At 46.2% G+C, this 19082-nt stretch overlaps 1 protein-coding gene and 1 long non-coding RNA gene across 2 annotated transcripts in view; one reads left to right on the top strand and one right to left on the bottom strand.

Moving 5' to 3' along the window:
- The window catches only part of LOC125943332 (uncharacterized), a 69535-nt gene that overhangs the window by 28980 nt on the left and 21473 nt on the right, over window positions 1-19082 (bottom strand). The gene's annotated exons all lie outside the window — the stretch shown is intronic.
- Window positions 4036-17468, top strand: LOC119441253 (uncharacterized). The gene is made up of 4 exons (XR_005189838.2): window positions 4036-4119; window positions 11686-11801; window positions 13134-13190; window positions 17193-17468. It is a non-coding gene; the product is annotated as an uncharacterized LOC119441253 (long non-coding RNA).

Below are 19082 nucleotides of genomic sequence, written 5' to 3'. Positions count from 1 at the left end.
TTGAAGAAGGACGCAACCGGTTTACTCGTTAAGGCTGATTCACACCGGCGACTGGCAGCGGTCGCGCGACAAAGTTGGTCGCCAAGCGACGCAGTCGCAAATGGTAGCAAATGGTCGCTTTTCGAGAAAAGCGACCATTTTGGGCCAGTCGCTCTCTGCTCGATCTTTCAATCGCGCGACAGCACTCGCAAAACTGCTCCACCAATAAGATGTGCAGAAACACGACGTCTGCATACGCGGATACCTATTTTACGTGGTGATGCCATTGTGAGCAGATGGAGAAGGGCCAGTCGCACTTGCGGTGTGAGCATCGGTCGCCTTCAGTCGCTTTTTGGTCACCAGTCTCAAATGGTCGCGCGACGTGCTGAAGGGGGCGGTGTGAATGAGACTTTAGTATTTGCATGCCCAACGGTACACGTTCGTAGCTCACTAATTGTATCTTCGACTGGTCGCCTGTATTCTCCAAATCGGAGTCGGGCGGATCCAGCGTTCCTCGAACTCTAAGGCGAAGAACAAGCACGCAAGCCGAACGTGTGACTCGCTCTCGGAAGACACAATGCCAAACCCAAAACCACGTGGCTACAACAAACGTCCGATTTCATATTGTTAAAGCTCCCGGCGCTGCCGGGAAAAACAGCGGGCACGCCGGAGGGGGAGGGCTGTCCCCGGGGAGCGTTCGCTGAGACGCCAGCATGCAGTGGCCAAGGTAACGGTGAACCGTCGCCAACATCGGCGACACTATTTTCCGATGAGGATGACTCTCAATCTGAACGACTGTTCCGACGACAGCACCCGGAGCGCCTGAGAGCGCTCGACGTGGGAGGAGCGCGATCGAAAAGAACCAACCGAACGCAAGGCTCGCGCTATCACTCTTTCTCTCTCTTTCGAGCAGCCGAACGCAAGTTGTTTGCGAGAGCGGTCCAGAATGCTCCGAAACGACCAGTCGAAGATGCCATAAGCTACCACTTGTGCTAGGCATCACTCAACAATTAAGTCATCACTTTTATTTTTACTATTTAAGCTCGCAAAGAAAATTACACTCCAAACACAACACTCCCACGTAAAGTAAGAGAAAAATTTCCACCTACACACCCTATACTTTGGCTCCTACACTCTTTTACGTTTGAACATTTCTGACAAAGGAATTCACATTATTGTTGTTGCAAGTGTCGTTGAGTTCATCGTTGTTTTGCATAAGCGCGCATAATTAAGAAGTGCGTGAGCATATATAAAATGTAAAAAAATATGCGAGGTAGCACTTTAATAGTGATGGTCAGGTAGAGAAAGAAATTTAAACAGAACGACAAGGTTGTTTACTTTGCATGTATAAGATTGCAGCTATCTTCCTTCACACAGAAACCAAATTGTCTGCTTTTCTTTCTGGGGTTTTACGTGCCAAAACCAGTTCTGATTATGAGGCACGCCGTAGTGGAGGGCTCTTGAATAATTTCGACCACCTGGGGTTCTTTAACGTGCACTACAACGCAAGCACACGGGCGTTTTGGCATTTCGCCTCCACCGATTCGATCCCGCGATCTCGTGCTCAGCAGCGCAACGCCTTAGCTAACTGAGCAACCGCGGCGGGTCAAAATGTCTACTTTTATTGAATACGTTCAATATTTTCTATAATGTGCGCATAAACTCTACAATTTTGCTGGGACACGCACGTGCGTATACATACACGTGTGCGTGCGTGCGTGCGTGCGTGCGTGTGTGCGTGTGTGTGTGTGTGTGCGTGTGCGTGTGCGTGTGCGTGTGCGTGTGCGTGTGTGTGTGTGTGTGTGTGTGTGTGTGTGTGTGTGTGTGTGTGTGTGTGTGTGTTCGCGCGCGTTTACAATATGCCGATTGTTCATTCTACATATGCACTCGTATACGCAGTGATGTCACAAAGACAATAGACAAACTCATTGTGGTGCGACTTGACTTTGCCTTTGTATGTGTCTATGACTGTGCGCTTTGGTTGTTTGGTCCTATGACGTTTATTTTCCTTTTCTTACTACATATATGTTCTTATACTGTTGTTTCTGCTATGCAAGAAGGAGTAGCCGTCCCCATTATAGTGGGACTACATCTCTTTCTTTTATTTTCATTTCGAAAAAAACAAGGCGATTGACAGTGCGTGTTTGTGTGCGCAGAAACGTACGACACGTATCAACGAACGTTTACGGACTTTTCACCTTTTGTGTCACAATGAGACATGCCCATTGTGGAGGATTGATCAAGATCGGGCACACCCCCAGTGGCACATATACCGAATGACTAAATCAGCGAAAGTAAGGTAAATCAAACATTCTGTGGAATATAATTCGCCATCCTTTTACCAGATCGGTGTACGTTAGATATAAATGTGAGCCGACATTATATATTCAGGTTGTATGTAGAAAATGTGTTGGGACATGCCTATTTTGGGCGATTGGCGCAGTGGCACATTCATAGCGGTTAAATAAAAAAATTAAGTGAATGACGGTGTCCATGAAACATATTTCAACATTCACCATTCTGCGTACATTAGAGATGCCTTCAGTCGTCATTACATGTTCTGGACTTACATAGAAATTGTTTTTTTTTTTTTTTTTTTTTGCTATGCAGAACACAGATGCATATACATGGTCAGCATACAAGGGTCAGCATATAAGCCAGTTCCCAGCTATTTTCATATAACATTTTTATACATTTGTACAGACGTATCGACGGATAGCGAGCGTCCCAGCAGCCAGGCTATCGCGCCAATCCCTGGAAAGGAGGCAAAAAAAGTTGCGCTTTAAAAAAAAAATACGCTGTAAAGCTTGTGGCCGAAAAGTTAGAACATCGGGCTGCTGTCGCTGATCGTAAGCCATTTGATACCACCGTCGGCCACGCATTCCTTTTTATTAAAGCGGTCCAGAACAAAGTCACACAGGAACCCCCCTACATACCTATATACCTACCTGCCTACCTACCTACCTACCACAATGTGCCTGGAATGATGCGAAGAATGCTTCGCATTAAAACCTATTGATGGGCTTACTTGCATCAGCAGGTTGACATAAATCATGATGCGGCCAGGTGAATAGGTCCTCGGTTTTTTGTTTTGAACTTGTATCATTCTAAATATTCGGCCTATCCCCTTATGCTTCTAAAGGCGCGAGCACACGTCAGGCGGCTGCAGGGTTCATACGCAGTGACCGACGCACTGTACGTACGTGCCTGCTGCTCTAAGGAGCAATATCGACGACGAAACGCTCAGGTTATATGCCATCTCCCTTCGCGGAAGCGTGCGCTTCTTTTAGCACCGTCAGACACGCAGCTGGGGCCTGGATGGACAACATCGGTAAATCACTCCGACCTGAAAGCTCGGCAGCCCGCTATGCACGCCGTCTTCACACTATTCACTGAAGACGGTAGACATTCAGCTGCAATTCTCGGCACAGGCGCTCCGCAATCTGGGCTCTTAGTTCTATGCAGCACCATCGAAGCTAACGAGGTAGCAGCTGTAATATCTTCGGCGTTCCGCAGCTTAGTTCGTTATCCCATGTTAAAAAAAAAAAAGTTGAGCATTTAGACTTTTAGAAATTATTTTTTCTCACTTTCGTAGCATTTCCAGCTTCTTGCCCCTTTTTTCTCCCTTTTATTTATTTCTTATTTCATATTTTTATTTATTGGCTTCCGGTGACAATGTTGATTGCTAGATTCCTGCATTTCCGCGTGGACAGGTTGGATTGGTATCTCGCGTGCTGCAGCAAACAGAGAAATATATTTAAACATCGCGGGCGCTGTTCGTTGATAATCAAATGACGCCGAGGCTAAAAGCCTCCTTGAACGCAAGTATTGCTCACTGACCTGACTCCGTTCAGTAAAGGCAAATGTAACATATATGTGCGACGTACTCAATTGAAGTGAACTATAGGAATTAACTGATTGATTAACCTCTGCCGACTGTATGAGCGCCGACTCAAAGATCAGCATGACTGCACGGAAATGGGAAGAAGCGACTACAGCTGCGCGTGTCCTGTCCGGCGTCTGCGTGAATAATCTCAGCGCATGAGCTGAGCCTCACGACGCATTGCCTCGTTTGCCGCATTTCGGCATGGACGTGAGGGTGGTCTTACTTCTGGCTTTGCTCGTTGGAATAATCCATGCGTGAGTATACGTGGATTCACTGACCGGTTTTATTGACTTTGTCGACAATATGGTTCAGTTATACAATTAACATGAAAATATTCATGAGCGAGCATAACAAACACAAATGATAGACACCCAACAAGCTGTGCGTGAGATTTCGGGAAACTTCCAATGTGTGGTGTAAATAAATGCGCCCGTACCATATTTAACAACGTCTAAAGAAAATGATAAAAAGAATGGTGTTATTGCATAACGTGATGTTTTTGTTTTTTGTTTTTTTTTTTATGCGGCATCATAAGAACATGTAGTCCATGAACATTACTTGTGAATTTATTCTCTTCCTTAATCGCCAATTTCTGTGGCTGGATATTTACAACAGTGCTATTTGTTTTTGTTGGTGAACATGAAGACAGGAGATAGGCGGTAAGGAAAAACTTGGAGCACGCGTAAGGTTCGCCTTTAAATGTGGAACGCGATAGCGTTATCGGGTGCCGTTGACGCCGATACCGACACCGGATTTTCCGCGACACGGGGCCCGATAGAAAAGAATGATGGGCCGATCCGGGTGGCAGTGCAGGGCCGATCAATGGCTCAAACTCCCGTCAGCAAAGAAAAAGGGTTTTGTGTTTGAGTTTCCGCGTAACAGAATTATGTTTTTTTCGTAAATTCGAATGACTTTCTCGTATATCGAAATTACAATCGCTGCTAGCATGTCTGTAGGTTGTGAGTAAATCGGACTTCACGAATTTTCTTCCGCATTTTACTTTGAGAGGTTCAATTAGTTCAGTAACGCCTGTTCGCCATGCTGAGGGCCGGCATGGTAATGGTTCGGGATGATTTTTTCTGATGGAACACGCCGCGGCGCCACACGCTAACACCGGATTTTCTGTGACACGGGGCCTTTAATGCTAATCGCGTTAATACTTGCATGGTTCTAATGCATTCAAGCTGTACAGCTCTCCACGAGGTTAATAATATCGCGGGAGCGTTGAGCGACCCGAGAGTCAGCGTCGTGTAACGCAGAACAGCTACGAAAGTATATAGCGATGGTAGGTATATGCGCACGGAGAATACCGTTGTCCAACCATCGTGTGTCAAGCTATTTCGTTAAAGGCACTCCGAAACACATTGCTAGCTGATAGAATGACCTCGCTGTTAAAGGACATCCTCTCACGAATCTCATGGCTAAAAAAAAATAATTTAATCTTCCAAGTATAGAAGCGCAGTTACAAGTAGTTATCGCAGCGATGTGGGACTTTCTCTCTCCTTTTCGTCTCCACTTTCGTCTCCACAGCGGGTATCGCACGGGTGCAAGGCCCCACCCAAAATTTTGTTTTTGTTTTTTCTTTTCGACGATACTTCCGGTTCAGGCGCATGCAGCGCTCTCTCGTCTCGAGATGGGCGCCAAGGCGCCTGGACTTATATCGCTTACAGAAACCAATCAGCGCGCGAGGTTGTCTTATTCGTCTCGCCGACGAGAGGGCTCCTAGCGGCACGCCGGGGCGGTTACGTTATCTACGCTACCCAGCACTCCGGCGCGATCTCGGAGGACATGCTCACCATCCGCAGCTACGCGCAACTGGCGTGTGTGCATCGGAAGGACAAAAACTTGGAGGGCCCTTAAGCTTCGCCTTTAAGAGTGGAACGCTTTAGCATTCAAAGATCCCTGGCTGCTTACCAGGCTTTTTTTTTCTCGTATATTCAAATTACATTCCGACGCTATCGCGTCTTTAGGTTGCGGTTAAGTCATATTTTACGATTTTTCTGCCGAATTTTAGTTTCATAAATTCAGTTTTGGTTCACTAACACCTTGCGCCACGCGAAGGGCCTGCCTGGTCAAGGTGGTTCGGGATGATCTGGTTCTGCATGATTATTTCCGCCAACGACGCAGACACCGGATTTTCTGCGACACGGGGCCCTTAACGTTGTCGCGTTAAAATCGGTGGAATAGCGTTTTTCGGTCTTACTGAGATAGCAGACATGTGCATTCTTAATTTATTTAGCTCAAAGCAGTTATAGTGTTACATAGAATGTTCTCCGATCACAAAATCAACCAATAGCTGTTGGTGGGCGTGACTGCTTGAGACGTAGCTGCATGATGACATTGCGAAGGGGAGAGCAAGCGATTCTTCACTGTTTTCGACACGTGATTGTAAATTCCCTGCTGCATGCAGTGCAATAATATTTGTCCCTTACATTCATAGGAGCCTCATTTACAGATCGGCAACGTTTTCTTACTTTGTTTAATCAATGTTTCAGGGCCCCTTTAACTCCAAATAGCCCCTGCTGCTTAGCCACTTCGAACGCCAATAGAAATGCGTACTCGGGTTATTGCGCTTGCAGCGGTTAGATAAGCAGTTGCAAACGTCAGAGAGAGAGAAAAAAATAGAAGAAAGGAAAGGCAGGGAGGTTCACCAGACGAACGTCCGGTTTGCTACCCTGCACTGGGGAAAGGAGGTATATGGGGATGCAAACAATATATGAGCTAATAAAGAGCAGGGGCTGTGGCCGGTTCATTGAAATAGCCAATCGAACGATGCTCAGGCAAGAGGACACTCTGTGCGCATGCCCCTACCCTCGCTACTTTTTCAGATATGCTCCGTGACATGACGTTCACCTGCGTGCCGATCGACGTTCGCGTGAGTTCAGCAAAATACTGGAGAGCTGCACGCACGTGATACACATATTGGAGCAAAAGTTTGATATGGTGACTTGAGGTAGAGATGTCGCATGAGTGTGAACTGAAGAAAGCGCTGAGTATCAGTGCGGCAAAAGCCGCTACGGCTTATAATACATGGTATGTGGATATTTAAGTCATTCTATTTCAATGTGTGGTCATATTATTACTTGGCGTTAGCCTAGTTGTTGCACACATTTCCGTGTTTAAGTTAATTTAGAGCGCATAATTCAGATTTCAATGGACGTACCAGTTCGCGAAGTGCAGAAAATCTTCTTGCTTCACAACGGGAAAGGCTAGATAGCGCTGATAACCGTAGAGAGGGGTCGAGCTTACGCAGTAGGCAATCGAATACACTCGGAGAACTTCAGAAAACTTTTTTCTTCTTGCGGGCAAGCAGACGAAATTTCTTGGCAGCACCCTGTGTGTGCGAGGAAACCATTGAGCACCTGTGTGTTTATAAGGAAATAAATTGTTGAGCATATTATACAAATTTTCAACGACACTGGTAAGCTCCTAGTCAGGATTTGGCAACGCCTGCCGTATGCACTCAAGCCCAATTTTATTCTTCGGTAAATTTCCTCCTCATGATCAGGCTCCCCTGTGTACAATCATTGCATTCTTCCGGTGGTAACACATGGGGCAGAAACTTGAAGGTTATCAAAAAAGCTCGAGAACACGTTAAGGACGGCACAAAGAGCGATGGAACGAAAAATGCTAGGCCTAGCGTTAAGAGACAGCAAGAGAGCGGTGTGCATCAGAGAGCAAACGGGGATATCCGATATTTTAATTGACATTAAAAGAAAAAAATTGAGCTTGCCAGGTCATGTAATGCGTAGGGTGGATAACCGGTAGACCATTATAGTTACCGAATGGACACCAAGAGAAGGGAAGCGCAATCGAGGACGGCGGAAAACCAGGTGGGTTGATTATGTTAGGAAATTTGTAGGCGCAAGTTGGAATCAGCTAGCGCAAGACATGGGTTATTGGAGATCGCAGGGGATCGTATTCGTCCTGCAGTGGACGAAAATATAGGCTGATGATGATGTTTGTTATTATTATAATTGTTATAAAATTTTACACACGAAAACAACCGAAAACGTTATCTGAAAGTACCGTCAAAGGTGTACTTGCATATAATACTAGAACGAACAAACGGAAACACTGTGAGACGCACCCGTATGCATCCCGGACACTATGACAGACGCAAATCACTCCATGTATCGTCCTGCATGGTTACAGCCTATGCACTTCACAATGTTTGTGTTTGTGGGATAGCAATTATATGGCACTCCACGTGGATTTTTGCCGTCGCCGTCGCCGTGAAGTACCGTATATTGTCCAACGGCGATGAAATCGTCGCCGTGCGCCGTATGCTATATGTGCGCGAGGGACGCGCGCTTTCACGGGGATCGAACGCACGGCGGAGACGAAACGCGACTTCTTCCGTCGCGCGAAAGGCCGTGGGGAGACGGGAGGGAAGGCGACGTTTAGCTGTGGCACCAAATGTGTATTTATATAAAATGTTGCGAGGCGAGAAGGTGGTAGAGACTCATAGACAAGTACCAGCTCATAGACAAGTACCTGGCGGCCACGGACGATCCGGTGCCCCCCCCCCCCCCCTCCAGTTTCCCGAGTACCAAGGGCGCGATGCGCCATCGATGGACGAGGATTTTACCGTGGCTGAGGTCAAGCGGGTTCTCGCATTCCTCAACGGCAGATCTGCCTCTGGGCCCGACGCGGTCACCAACAAAATGCTCAAGCATCTCGACGACGACTCAATCTAGTTTCTTACAGACAAGATGAAATCTGGCGCAGCGGCGTCATTCCCAAGAGCTGGGAAGCAGCCTACACAGTACTCATACCCAAGCCAGGTAAGGCGCTGAGCATCGACAATCTAAGGCCCATCTCCCTGACGTCGTGTGTCGGGAAGATGGCCGAGCACGTCATGCTTAACCGCCTCACTGATCACTCTGAGTCTATCGAATGCTATACACACAACATGATTGGCTTTCGGTCGGGGCTCTCGACTCAGGATGCCATGAGGCTGATCAAGCACCAGATCATTGACTCCACCTCTGCCGACACTAAGACAATTCTCGGCTTGGATTTAGAAAAGGCTTTTGACAACATATCGCACGCGTTTATTCTCAAGAGCCTGACAGAACTTCACGTCGGCAAGCGGGCGTACAATTTCGTGCGCTCCTTCCTTTCCTCGAGGTCCACTAGACTCAAGATTGACGAGTTTTTGGCCCACGAAATTCAGCTTGGGCCAAAGGGAACACCTCAGGGGGCGGTGATCTCCCCGACGCCGTTCATCATCTGTATGATCAACCTGTCGAGGGCATTGAACGGGATCCTGAACATTAACCACACGATCTACGCGGACATCACCATCTGGTGCTCCAGCGGATATGAGGGTCAGGTCGAGGGTGCTTTGCAAGAAGCCATCGATGTGACGGAGCGGTATCTCATGCCCACCGGGCTAAGGTGCTCGCCCACTAAATCCGAGCTCTTACTCTACAAGAAGAGGCCCAGATGCGGTTCTCACCTGTCCTGGAAGCCAGCAACGGAGAGCCACATTACGTTATTCACTGGTAACGGCTTCCCAGTTCCGCGGGTGGACACAATCAGTGTCCTAGGAATGGTTATCCAGTCCTAACGGGGTAAATGGGGCCGCCGTTAAACGCATTTGGTCCAAGACCGAAAGCGCCCTCGGACTGATCCGAAGAATTCTTCTTCTCCTTCTTCTTTCTGGTGTTTTACTTGCCAAAACCAGTTCTGATTATGAGGCATGCCGTAGTGGAGGGCTCCGGATTAATTTTGACCACTCGGGGTTCCTTAACGTGCACTACAACGCAAGCACAGCACACGGGCGTTTTTGCATTTCGCCTCCATCGAAATGCGGCCGCCGCGGACGGGATTCGATCCCGCGATCTCGTGCTCAGCAGCGCAACGCCTTAGCTGAGTAAGTCACCGCGGTGGGTTAGATCCGAAGAATTGCCAACAGGTACCGCGGAATCAGGGAGGTTAATCTGATCCGGATTATCGAAGCATTCGTGCTGTGCCACCTCGCTTATTCGGTGGCTATGCACAACAGGCTCGTGTCGGAGCGCAACAAGCTCAATGCCCTAATCAGAAGAGTATTCAAGCTTGCCCTCCGCCTTCCCGTCCGAGCGCACACAGAAGACCTCCTCAAGTTGGGAATCCACAACACGTTCGAAGAAATTGTTGAAGCCCAAGCGTTTTCTCAGTTCGTCGGACTCTCTGACACCCCAGCGGGCCGAGCCATACTTGGCATGCTGGGACGTAACCCCACGGTCGTCGGTCCCGACGCTGTGAAGCTGCCCAACGACGTAAGATCCAATATTTCCATACACCGGATGCCACGGAATATGCATCCGACCTGCAACGAAGGACGAAGACGAGTCAGAGGTAAAGCTCTGCTCGCCAGTGCCCGCTTGGACAAGGATCGAACATGCTTCGTAGACGCTGCTTCGTACGCTCAAGAAGAATCCGTCTCCTCAGTGGTCATCGATTGTGATTCGAAAATCATCAGCTGCGCTACCATCCGCAGTTCTAGCGATTTATTTAGACTCCAAGACCACTATCAGGGCATTTCAGATGGAAATGGTGGCTCCCCAGGCCCCCGTATCATCCGAAATGCTAAAGACCTCAAACACCACTCATTGGCCTGGTTCCCTGCGCACCTTGCAACGATTGAGGGTGCATCGCTCAACCCCAACGAGGAGGCACACTCGGCTGCACGAGGTTTGACTGACCGTGCACCGGGTAACGCGTCCTCTCCTGGGTGACCCGAACCTCTCTGCTCGTACAACGAGATCTGCAAACATAATTATCTATCAAGAAGACTCCTGCCTCTGCCGCACTCCTCGCTGTGCAGGACCCAGGCAGTCACTCTCAGACTTCTACAAACAATCAATTAACCGAGCCCTGCGACACTGCACACAATGTGCAGTGTCGGGTGGTCGGTGACCACCCGACCGGTTCCCAAGCCCGGACGGCCCCCTGTGTGGTGGTTATGCGGACTTCGAGCATGTCCTGTGGGGCTGCGCCTATGCCGGTCTCCCTTTCACCCAAGAGGAAACGATGAAGCTCATTAAGGCCCAAGATGAGACCTCTCAAATCCTCGCAGTCCAGAGGGACCGCGAAAGGGCCCTCAGATTTGACCTGATGTTCCCCGAGTGGGCCTAGCCAGGTGACGTTTAGTTTACTCGTGTCTATCGTGGACCGAATAAAGTTGTTTCACTCACTCACTAACATTTTCAAGCACAGTTATTTTCCGAGAGTTGTCGAACGCCGGAACGAGTTGCCCGGTTCTGTTCGTGAATTGGCACTCTGAGATTATGTGGAAGCACTTGTGTGTTAAGTTTACTGCCCTTTTTTTTAATATGTTCTACTATCTTTTTGTCTGTTTCTTGTATTTCTGATACTCCACTCCTTTATTATCCCGGAATATGGCTGTAGTATTAGAAAACAAACAAATAAATAAATATTAAAAACATTAATTGTTAATATCTGACAAATTTCACGGCCATTCAATAGCTTAGATAAACTTCGAGACCCTGATCGAATGCACAAAAGGCTTACTTCGCACACTTGTTCTACAACCATAAAGGATGTTTTGAAGAGGCGCATATTGTGTTCTATCGAAAGCAAGCCACGCTCACCCTAGTAATATCTCCCTGTGGCTACAGCTTTGCCGAGGTTTGACCACCTCGCTACTTCGTCAAGCCTGTGTGACTTTCGATAATTTTTTCTATAGCCCACAGACGCCAGATAGGTTGAACCGATATTGAAAATATTACACCGAAAATTCCCATTCTTTACTCCGAAATATTTATTTTTAAAAGGGAGCCTTACGTCTTCGTTTCTTTTATTTTTAGTAATCCCCGCTGCTGGAATGTAAAAAATGGCATCGTCTGCTTCGGCAAGAATTACTACTACAGTAAAACAACCGATCCGGATGGAAGCGTTCAAGAACAAATGTCTTTTAGCTCCAGTAAGTACAACCTTCCCCATTTCAGCCGGGCAGATAAAAATAACCTGCTTGAGGCTACTCTTGGTAGAGCTGCCGAGGGTGAATGCTTTCACGGATTGAATGTTAATCGCTATATAATATAAATATTTAAATACGTAGTTTGATGGCTGACTAAGCCTACTTAAACAACTTATATTGGAGCATATATTTGAGAGAAACGCAATGTGTCGACATTTAGCCCGCATTTATTGTGTTGATATTTGCCAGCTTCCGTTTCCCTGTATCGACAGTTTTTCTCTATTGCTTCTACACTTGCTGCATTTATTAGAATTCATCAGAATAGTATAATTGTCGTACAGAGTATATTATTTCTTTTTCAATACAAATGTAGTGACATGGCTTAAGTTCGGCATAAAATGCGTATATTTAAGAAAGCATTTCTAATTCACAAAACTGTACCTCGTGTCACCTTTGTGTACTTTACGAGACTGCATAGTTCGTGAGAGGCAATGCTGGAAAACACCCACGTCAGACCGAAACGCCGCACCAATCATTTTTTTTTTACCTACGCATCTCAGAAAAGGATCATCCACCTGAAAAGCAGATACAACAAGATTGAATTTAGCACAGAGTGGTGTGCAACCTTCGGAAAGTGGTTACCTCAAAACAAAGTTAGTGTATAGGTGAACGTTTGACCACTGTCTCGACAGCATGTGTGAAGGGCGAGGCGTAACCTGCACTTGCTTTTGTTGCTGTCCTGGTAGAGAAAACGCTGATTAGCATGGTAACTGCAAGTGTTATTGCTTCACTCTGCTATAAATGCTATGGAATAAAAAGAAAGGTGCATTACTGGGGCGGCTGTGTTGAGTGTTTTTTTTTTAACAATCGAGATGAAGAGGAATGCTTTCCTCTTCATTTATTTTTTAAATTTCATATTTGGGACGATGATGTCACAATATTATCGGATAGCTGCAGGCTATTCGAATTCTGGCACGAGTGCCGCCGTAATAGCAAATCAACAGAAGTCGCAAAATTCACGAGGTGATCGCGAGTTTCTCGACCTGGCTGATCAAACTTGCACCCGTGCGCGCTGAAGCAAGCGTACTTTAGCAGTTTCTCAACTCATTATGGCGACATTATATTGGCTTTCGCCTAAGGGTGTCAGGACTCCATATATTCTATATTATATGCGTGACAGTACAAAATGCTGTAGCGTATTTTTGTAAACAAGGAATGTAGACGGGGCATTTTTTTTTTTTTTTTAGGGGGCAATGGACGGGATCCTTGTGCGGACAATTGCCTCCCACCCCCTTTTTTTTCAACTCTAATCTTCGCCTTTTTCTTTCCACACAGGCCAAGCGATAATAGTTTAGCAGAGTAGAGCACTTGCTTCGATGTTTTCATAGCAGAGTGAGTATATCTACTGTTTGTGCTTGATAATAGACGGTTGTTAGGTACGCCTTGGTTGCAGGCTGCTATGGTTTGCGTGCGTGCGTGTGCGTGCGTGCGGGGCGGCGCGAGAAGGTAGAGGTGTCGTTGTCTTACGTACCAACACATCACCTACTATGTGTAGTATAGCGCCATATTCTCATATAGACTTATGGGGCTGCAATGTGCGACCCTTGACAATTGCCCATTTCTAAGGGGGTGTACTGCTCGACGTGACCAGGCCCATCGAGCCCTGCTAACTTTTCTGAAGGACACTGACTTAGCCTCCCGTTTATAGACATAATTTGTATTTTGTTTTGTTCTGTCTGTGACTCTGTCATTTCTTTATTTCCTCTTTTCTTCCCTCATATTTTCATTCCCTCTATTCTCTCCTCCTAAAAGAGTAGGCAGGCGTTGTGCCCCTCTCGGTGGCAGTTGTCAGTTGCTCCCTCCTTAATTCCTTTATGTCCTTGTGTGTATTGGTGTACAAATCAAATAATAATAATAATAATAATAATAATAATAATAATAATAATAATAATAATAATAATAATAATAATAATAATAATAATTCATCTGTCATTTCCACTCGAACCTATAAAGCATAACAATGGTGTTATGAGACTGAGTTTCCTGTTGTAACTTCTTTCTATAAAGTATTTTTTCTAGTTCCGAACCACTGAAAAGGTCTTAGATGTTCTACAAAAAAATCATCTGTAGTTTAGATTATAAGCTTCGGCTGAATCCTGTCACAAGTCGTTATCATATAGTGGATTTTAATCTCATCGTTAAAAATTTACATTCCTTGCTGCCAAAGCTGCAGCCTCTGTATTGTTACTTGCAGCATTTTAACTCTACCTATGAGCGTTGCCGACATTCTCACACAGGTATTTGAGAGTCTGGAGATGTAAAAAGCTTTTTCGCAATAAGCTTTCTATTCCGCAAATAAAGAGAGAGACAGAAACTGGAGTTCTTTTAATTTAGTCGATGCCTATTTTTGTTATGCAGCGGTACATCGTACACGCCCTTCATGCTTTCTATCGAGATGGCTGTCTTGCCGGGAAAGCAACTCCTACAAATATTTACGAACAGTGTGTCTTCCCATTTATTCCGTACTAGCAAACATTTACAACTTTTTGTACACGTATGTGACTATGCAGAATTATTCAGAAAATACCGGCAAGACTTAACAGCCAAGTATACATAGGATCCTGACACCATAACCCATTGCGTTTTCAGCATTCTATTTACTTTCTGCCGACACTGAGAAAAGGCTTCGTGGTCTCTCAGCATCAGGCAAACACACCGCATTCAGACACCTAGAACAACTAGCCCTGTTTCGGCGAGCAAAACGTGCCCCAAAAGCGTACGCATGAGCACCATTGCCCGCTGCAGCGTCGAGGGGTGAGCACAGGCCAGCCAAGTGTCATGCATGGTGTCGTGCATACCTACGAGGTGGTGCGGGTGTTCTAGCCCACTAGAATTAGCTCTAGCACTCCCAGGGTAAGGTCTAATAGACAGGCGTAAGTACTCCAGAAAGTGGACGGGAGAACGGCGCCGCGGTAGCTCAATTCGCACGCGCAATGCGAAGACGTGGGTTCGTATCCCACCTGCGGCCAGTTGTATTTTGATCCACTGACATTTGCATTTATTTATCATTTGTTTATTTCAATTACCAGCTAGAAATTATTCTTGCGCTACAAATGTTTTCTACAAATTATTCTAACCGCTACAAATCTTTTCTTGGCTTCTCAAGATTTTACTAAAAAAAATCGGAAAACCTCGGTTTCCTTTCATGTCGTTCAAATGTGTATTAATGTTTCTACATAGATAAACTGACTGCATCGGTTCATTGTTGCATTTTAAGCGACCTTCTTTTTCTTCTTCTCTGCTGTCCCCAAGCCACTAGCGATTATTTTGATCGCTGCGCTCTCCCGGCCGCCGTCGTTGCCCTTACGCTGGTAATAAGGTACCACATTTCCGACGGATGCCTCTTCAATTCTACCCCTTGGTCCACCATATTAGAAGGACTTCAATAATCCTTGTTGCTGAGCTGCTTTAACAACGAAGTACGGACCAGCGAATGGGTCCTTTGAGTCGAGTCCTTTTCTCACCATTATCATGAGCCCAGCGTTGATCTCTGTCATCTTTGTGTTGTGATGACGATCAAAGTGCCTCTTCATTGCATTCGGTATTTCTGTCGGTATTTCTGTCGGTGTAGCTGGCTCTTGGGATGAAACCTGCACGTCATGAAACTTGCCAGCTATATTAGAAATCAACGATTTCTGGGGTTGTGACTGCACAGAAAACTGCATCGAAGCTTACAAAAAAAAATTGCTTACGGAAAAACTTAACAAATGGCAATTTCCTGACAAAACTTTATAAAATTACCCGTAGTTTCTCCTTTCTGCGCCAAACGTTATGTGAGGCATTTTATTAAGGAAGAATTGCTACTCCTGCATACCTTGCTTCATGCTGCAAAAAAACATTATGTCACGAAATTTTCGGTTTTCACCCCGTATGTTTGCCCCATTCCTATAATCACCATGTTACTTTCAAGTGCTAAAAGCAGTCTGGCAATATCATATCTGGGACCAAGCTTTAGGCCCGGTACAGAAAAAAGAGGACTTAAAGAGAGCATTATTTGTTTGGTCGGACCTTCAGGGAAAGAGTTGCTGCAACCTTTTCTCTTTTCCTGCAGATGGCAAACATCTAAAATTCCAATATCCTGGAGCGAATGACTTCTTCAGTGACCTGGCTTACGGTTTTTTTCCTTGCTGCTGTTTAGTTTTATTCTCACCTGTGTTTCTCATTTTCATGTGACGTCAGCGTTCAAGGAATGTTTGGACTTTGTCGAACCATTTCAATTTTATCGCTCGCTGGCGGCTGCGCGTAGTCCCAAAATCTTGGTCGTCTGCATTGTCTGCACGTCGGTTCTAGTATCGCTCACTTCCAGAAGCTTCATGAAAGTTAAGAAAAACCGCAGCCGTTTTCACGTGATCTGCCTGCAGTAACAGTTGAGTGCCCTCTATAGCCGACTGCATAAACACCCACGCAGACCTCGATCTGAATACTTTGATCTCGAGTGTGCTATATAACACCTCACGTGAGAACCTGCCATTGAGGATTCGTTTTGTTTTGAAAGACAACGGCTCGAGATGGCGGCACGACATTATAGAAAGAACCGTATTCCAAAGAAAAGCCCACAGGAAATTCAAATATCGACGTTTACAAGGAGGTATTCCATTGTTACTTATTTCACGCGTAATACGCATTGTATAGACATATACAAAAACGTGCATTGACATACAAGGCTGCTCGACCGATTTACGTCAGAGTGCATAGTTCAGAGTCAACAAGCATGTGAAGAACTAGCACCTTTCTATCAGGGCGAAAATAAATCTAACCTTGCTTTCGAAAGGTTAATAGTTTAAACATATGGTTTGTCTACCAAGACGTTAGACCTTGAAATTACCCTCGTTTATTGCGTGGAAATATTACCCTCGTTTAGTTTGTTTTTACCTCACATTCGATGCAATTAGGATACCGATCTTTCGATTTAACCGAATACGGTCCAAAACCAACCGTCTGTAAATATTTTTCCAGCTCCGTGAAAACCAAAAGATACCAATATTCCGGCACTTACGACTTCTAGGCATTCTCTCCCGATTGATTAGACGGAGTGCCTCCCTTGCTGCTGCAGTGCAGCCACTGCAGGGCAGGAAAGGGCGGGAAGTGCTGACCGGGCGAGCTCGATGCTATAGAGCTTTCTACGCTTACAGCCTTATAAAAGGGGCCGTATTTGTGAGGACTCCTTCTTCAGATAAGTAGCGCAACGTGCACACTTTTCTGTTCGTGCAATCATTTCTCAAGGAGCCCAATTTACTGCGGAACGTTGGCGTACGAAGCTTAATCAACAGTGCAAGGAGAGGGAACGAAATCACGACGATCCACGCAGTCAACTGTTGGTCATGTCTATTGCAGACGTTTCCCGGCGCATCGCTCCCTGGGGGATGTTACCGGTCTCCTTGGGTCGTTGTCATGGAGTCCAACGCGGCCGGACTGGGCCTTCCGGGGAAGACCGTCCCATGCCGCCACCGGGCTCCTTCGGGTCCTGTCGTGTGAGGCGCTGGCATTCGCCATCTCCTCGCTTGTCTACCGCTCTTCTCCATTTCTGCAATCCTGGTTAAGCGACAAAGCTCGCGCAGGGTTTAAGAATATGTTGCTAAAATTAAATATGTTCATTCTGATCTCATTGAAGGTGACTTCTATTAAAAATTGTTTAGTGTTTTCCATTTGACATTCGTTTCTGTAGATTTCTTTCTAGTGCTTCTTTCATGTACATATCAGTTTTCACAAGACGAATTTGGGCTAGACATGGAGACCAACCTGCTTTCTATAGCAGTGTTAAAGCGCGTAAGATCAGTTACTCCGGTCATTGCCATGCATCTGAGGTCTCACCAGGCACCGTAAAAGTCCGCCAAACGCCGCTGGGTTGTACATCAGGAGTGTAGTCCAGGGGGGGGGGGGGGGGGGGTGGAGGAGGTCTGATGGGCTTCAGCCCCGCCCTCCCCGAAATTTTTCCCGGCGCACACTAAAACAACCACCAGCGCCGGGAATCATTCGGGATTTTGTCTACAATGTCTTTTTCACGCTCGAAAAGACATTTCAGCACGAACATTGCGAAGTCGGGCTGGATTTTGTGGCAACGCTTCTGCGCTTGGAGTCACATAACGCAAGAAGCTTCATCCGAGCACAAACTTTCAGGGGCTTTTCGATAGCGAGCGGGCGCGTCGCGGCATCTCGCAGCGCTCGTGGAATCTACGGAGCGCATAGATTTCAATTCTGAACTTTCTGGGCATGAAATTCTCATAAACTTTTGACGCGAAAGGTGCACTGACATTTCCAAAGGCGTGCTTTAGATTTTCAATTCTGGAACTTTACGGGTTTAATGTTCTTATAAACTTGGGCCAACAAGTGCCCACTGGAGCCCTCGTATTCACGCCGTTCCCGAGATGGAAGCACGCGCTCGCAATCTTCCATACACGAAAATACTAAATATCACTGTGACTGTCAGCTGGCAGCTGATAAATTTCTCCAAGCATTTTCAGGAAGCGCGCCCAATGTGATCGATCAGCTGGACCAGGGCAGGCAAAGTAAAATAAGAGAAAACAGACGAAATTTATAGTGGCCTATTATAGAGACAGTTATTTCTTGCGGGCGACAACGTCTGGCTCTCCGTGGCCATAGGGACAGTGGTCCTTTGGATTAAAGCAAAGCCCCGGCGTGAAATAGTGGTATTTTCAAAGCGCTTCTTCGCATGCGAGCTTATTGTGGAGATACATATCTGAAGAACCATTTGGAAAGTTGCCTGAGTATTGCCTCGTATTTATGCCCTGATGTACAAAACCAAGTTATAGAAATTTGTGGTGAAATTATCAAAGAAAGCCTAGATGAAAAAGTAAACGCTGCAGCTACTTTTCCGTATTTGCTGACGAAACGACGTATATTGCTGGAATCGAACAGCTTACTGTTTGTGCAAGGTACCTAAACAAGGATGCCAACGACATCGAAGAAGTGCATTTAGGTTTTAGCACCGGAATAGATACCCTCTCTCATTGCGACTGCAGGTTCTATGTAAATGTGTACAAACTGCTGAAGATTCTAGTCACCCTTCTCGTGACCACTGCCAGCGCAGAGCGTGAGATTACTAAAAAAACTACTTGCGCTCTGGAATGTCTGCGGAACGCATGGTTAGGCTGGATCTTTTGTAAGCCTACAGCGACGTCGGCATCAACGTGTCCGAAGTCATTGACCGCTTCGCTAAACTTCTCCGCCGAGTGAAGTTTGTCCTTTAGACAACGAAGCAGCAAA

The sequence above is a fragment of the Dermacentor silvarum genome, chromosome 2 (assembly GCF_013339745.2).
Source record: "Dermacentor silvarum isolate Dsil-2018 chromosome 2, BIME_Dsil_1.4, whole genome shotgun sequence".
Lineage (NCBI taxonomy): Eukaryota > Metazoa > Arthropoda > Arachnida > Ixodida > Ixodidae > Dermacentor > Dermacentor silvarum.
The sequence above is the reverse complement of the archived record's forward strand: the minus strand, read 5'-3'. Positions and strand labels throughout refer to the sequence as shown.